Genomic DNA, 5,028 nt, shown 5'->3' with positions numbered 1-5,028 from the left:
AATCCTAAAACATCATACAGACTCAGTCAAACCCTTAAATCACATCAAACAATGCAAAAACCATGAATGTTACACTCCATGTTTTCATACATGAAAATATACCATGAGTAAATTGATATAAGCTCGTGAATGAGATTATTTTTGAGTTTTAAAGTATTATGTTATTTCAAACAAGTTATAGGTAAATTCGTGAAGGTGAGAGGGTAAGCAAATCAAAGAAAATGAATTTTCCTCCAAGTTTGGCATAATGGGATAGAATTCGGGCCGAGAGTTAATACCCGATATTTATGGACTAGTGCCATACAAGGTACTATATGACCATGATAGTAAGGTGTAAAAGGGGTGTTAAAAGTGAGTGGTATTTTAAGTAATTTGAGATAATTTTTAATTATGTGGATAATTGGGTAATTATGAATTTTTTTAAGTGGGAGATTAATTTATAAATGGAATTTTGTGGATAATTGTTAAGGGGGTGACAAACCCATGTGTTATTTATGATAAGGTGGCAGCAAAAGTCTTGTCCAAGTGATGACTCCTAGTTATGATTGGACATGTGGCACATTTTAGTAATATATGGCTTAATCTTAGTCATATTATTTTAAAGATCCAAAACTTATCTAATTGAAAAAAAAACTTACATCAAATGGCTAGGCTGGTATTTATCCCATTTGAACAAAGTTCATATGCTACATTTGCAAGGTAAAGGCACGCAGAAGCAAAAGAAAATGGGGAAGAGTTTGACTGAGACTTTGAAACTTGTTTTACTAATAGGTTTGGTTGTCATGGTCTTTGGCCCTAGCTATTCCTACTCTTATCAGATTGTTGTATGGTCGCAAGTGGAATGACGGAGAAGCTTCAACAGCTCTTTACTATTTCCTCTATGTAATTATATTGGCTATGAATGAAACATTTGAAGCATTTTCCTATACGGTCGCAAATGAGATTCAACTCAAGCGCTCAAATAATTCATTGCTTGTGTCTTCACTGATTTACCTGGTGTTGAATGTTTCTCTTATACGTTCAGCTGGTGCAATTGGGTTGATATTAGTAAATTCTTTCAGCAATGGAAATTTCATGCAAGAATTCAAGAGTTCATGCCGAAAATCTTCTTAAACATCTCAGCAACGTGACTCTAAAGAAGTTCGATATAATCTTTCTCAAGAGTATCATATGGATTTTTCCTTACTCCGATCTTACCATCACGAGTTTTGTCGCAGTTGTAGTGTGTTAGAAGGATTGTCCAGAGAACCAGCTCAGGTATGTTAAGGCTATCCCTTCTTTCTTTTGGCATGATCCCTACGATATGAACAAAACGTGCAAATGCACAAATTCCAAAAGTGACTTTACTCATAGAAGTAATAGAAATATCTATGTTCTTTAATTTCCAGGTGTCATAATATTTTATCATCTGTTCATGGGTCTCAGAAAAATACGAAAGTTGAAAGGATGTTACTTTGTGATATTGCTCAAGGGGAAAAATGGTCTTATGACATTCTGAATGGTTTTATTGACGTACTTTTCATGCATTGCATCCACGTACATTGACCCATGACCAGATGGCGTTATATACGCGTATATATGTAAATATATGTATATGGGATATGGGAAAAGGTTATGGCATTATATACACACCACCACCTGATCAGCTAGTATATGATGATGATGTTGCCCACAGTGGCTGAAATATGATTCAAACAGCGTTATATACGCATATATGGGTATGTATTCAAATGGCGTTATATACGCATATATATGTATGTATTCAAACAGCGTTATATACGCGTATATATGTATGTATATATATGTATATGGGATATGGGAAAGGTTATGACGTTATATACGCACCACCACCTGATCAACTGGTATACGATGATGATTTTGCCCACAGTGGTCGATATGATATGATGGGATGCCCTCAGAGGCTGATGATGTTATGAAACATATACCTATGCATGACATGACATTCATACGCATATGCATGGCGCTGAAAGTAATTTATGATTTACAAAGTTATTCAGACGTACGGGTTGAGTCATGTACTCCATATGTCTTCCATGTCTCCTATGTATTTATTTATGTGCCTTACATACTTGGTACATTATTCGTACTGACGTCCCTTTTGCCTGGGGACATTGCGTTTCATGCCCGCAGGCCCTGATAGACAGGTCGAGAGCCTTCCAAGTAGGCTATCAGCTCAACAGAAGATGTTGGTGCGCTTCATTTGCTTCGGAGCTGCGTATTTGGTTAGTATGATTTAGACGTCTATTGTTTGGTATGGCGGGACTCTGTTCCGACCTTTGTGACACTTATGTACTCTTAGAGGCTTGTATACATATGTCGTGTACGTGGAAGATTGTACGTCCCTGTTGGCCTATGTTTGAGTTTATAAATGATTATGTTAGCCTATTAGGCCCATATGTCACATGTATATAATGATGTAATAAGAAAGGTACATTACGTTGGTACTCAGTCAAGTAAGGTACTGGGTGCCCGTCGCGGCCCATCGGTTTGGGTCGTGACAAAAGTGGTAAAAGAGCAGTTCTGTCCCAGGGAGTCTACAAGTGGTGTCTAGTAGAGTCTTGTTTATGGGTGTGTCGTGTACCACACTTATAAGCAGGAGGCTACAGGGCATTTAGGATTGTCACTCTTTCTACTTACTCTAGATCGTGTGGTAGAGCTCACTTATAAAAAGTCAAATTGCAAAATTCCATATTATTCGTAATTAGACGATACCTACATCCGGAAAGATGGTTGGAAAGAGAGATAGCTGTGGGAGAGCTGAGTCAGAGGAATTTGATTTTTGTATGATGCCTACGATAAGTAAATATGAGGTCTTTAGCAGATCATGGATGTACTGAAAGGTGTAAGCTTTTTGATAAGAAGCCTTAAGACAAGAATGCATATCCATCTTTATGGTGAAGGACAATGAGAGATTAAGAAGATAAGTACAAGTTTCAGCAAGTAAAGGAAGCAAGATGAAGAAGGGTATGAGGTGCTTAGTTAACAAAAGTTAACAATGTTTATAATTCAGGCAGAGGAACATAAGCTTTTTGATGTTATATTCAAATGTAACAGAGGTATATACAATTGGCCATACTCATTTTAGATATGCCCTATGAGGGTTAATAGAAAATAGTATAAGAAGATATGATGGATGAATTGTTTGTGTCAGTTGACATTTTCGAATGATATGGCAAATATACTAACAGATCTCCTTATGAGACACCCAGATGGTACACTTTAAAATAGTGCAGCCAGATATGAGTACTACAAAGACATGCACTATAAGCCTTGAAGGGATAAATATTACCACAGTGTGGCTCACGTCCCTAGTAAAGTGAGAACGTTAAATAACTTGAAGAGCCACTAGATGGAGCAAAGAAAAGCTAAAAGCGAAAGAATGTCGTATTGAAGTTTTCACAAGAAAAGGGATATGCAGAAATATTAGCAGAATAATGGGAAGAGAGATAAGGAAGCATTATGAATAAAGTCTGATACGTGGATGAAAACGGTAGAGTGTTACAAAACATATAGTCAAATGAATAAAGATACGAAAGGTGATGGGCCTTAAGACAATAAAAGAGTATAGGTCATAAGGTTATATCCTCATTTTGAGAAATAAGTTTGTGACTCCAACGCGACTACCAGAGGGGAGAGTTAATCCCCAGAGTAATAAAAATCAGTATGGGCTGGTAAACAAGATAAACATAGTAGAACCCAACATGGAGATTTCAGCCTCGAAGAATATCATTATGATACTTGATATATATTCAAACGAGAGACGGGGTGGTTAAAGGTACCGTATGTGTGTTACGGGGATAAAGAAAGTGCCACTGGGAAGGCAGTTAAGATATCAGTTCAGAAGCAACCATACAAGCACAAGGGCATGGAAGTAAGCAACTACAGATGATTATAGGCAAATAAAGACATCAAAAAGGTCTGTAATAAGCTCACAACTTTATGAGATTCAAGGGTTCTCCCTAAGTACTACAATGAAAGACTAGCTGAGGAGATAAGAAGGAAGGCTTCAACCTAAGCACAACGACCTAAAGAGGAAATGGTCGTGTAACAACAATCTCGCAACAACATTGTAAGAATTCCAAAGGAAAGTGGCACCTACCATGGCTAATAAACGGGAAGTAAGAATTAAAAGTAATATTAGAGATTAGATGAGTTGTATGAAAACTCTGGTATGTGTGGGCACTAAGATAAGCTAAGTATGGACACAACAAGGGGGCAGAAAGACCAGGAAAAGTAATAGCTTACATTGAAAGAAAGCTAATATGGAACGAAAGAATTATTTGATCAATAAACCAGAGTTAGTACGTTATGGATACACTCAAGATTTTGGAGCATTATCCAGGCAGCATATTTGTTGACAATCACCCTGCCATAGAAGACTCCGGTATAAGTTAAAAGAAAGAATTAAGCACAGGGCATAGACAAAGGATTGAATCGTTAGAAGATTGTACCATGGATATTCCATAACTCCCATGAAAGGCTAAGGTAATAACTGATACCATGAGCCACAGATAGGAAGATAGCTTAAGCCTATGTAAAGGCTGATCTAAAGGAAGAGGAAATTAAAGAATTATATCACCCAAGTAAATCAGGAGTCTGATTATTGGACCTAGAAAAATTATAGAAGTTGTGCTTGAGAACATGACAGATTCACTCTTAGTATCAGATGTTCAAGAGAAATAACACAACAACCATAATCTATAATGGCGTTCCAAGGAACCCAGGTAAAGGAAGTATCAGCCTCATAAGAAGCCAGTACGAAGCTCCCACCAGATTGTATATGTACCAGAGGTGCGAGTATTATAATAGAGCTTCAAGTTATGGACGTGAATTACACCTAGGTGGAAGGGAGGTTATGAAGGAGATAAAAGATATGATACGAGATTTTAAGTAAGTAAGGTAAAAGTGAACAACGTACGACATACTCAAATGCAGAAAGTGGTGAATAGTCCATATTTTGGATAGAAGACTATAAGCATGGGAGTCCAATAACTGGGAATGATAGTG

The 5,028-nt window shown here is 37.1% G+C and overlaps 1 long non-coding RNA gene across 1 annotated transcript; it reads left to right on the top strand.

Annotated features, from left to right (window-relative positions):
* The first annotated feature begins 632 nt into the window (after positions 1-632).
* On the top strand, positions 633-2,390 carry LOC142164886 (uncharacterized). The gene is made up of 2 exons (XR_012695968.1): positions 633-1,257; positions 2,152-2,390. It is a non-coding gene; the product is annotated as an uncharacterized LOC142164886 (long non-coding RNA).
* The last annotated feature ends 2,638 nt before the right edge of the window (positions 2,391-5,028 follow it).

The sequence above is a fragment of the Nicotiana tabacum genome, chromosome 10 (assembly GCF_000715075.1).
Source record: "Nicotiana tabacum cultivar K326 chromosome 10, ASM71507v2, whole genome shotgun sequence".
NCBI classification, from domain to species: Eukaryota; Viridiplantae; Streptophyta; class Magnoliopsida; order Solanales; family Solanaceae; genus Nicotiana; species Nicotiana tabacum.
This window is presented reverse-complemented; position numbering and strand designations above follow the sequence as displayed.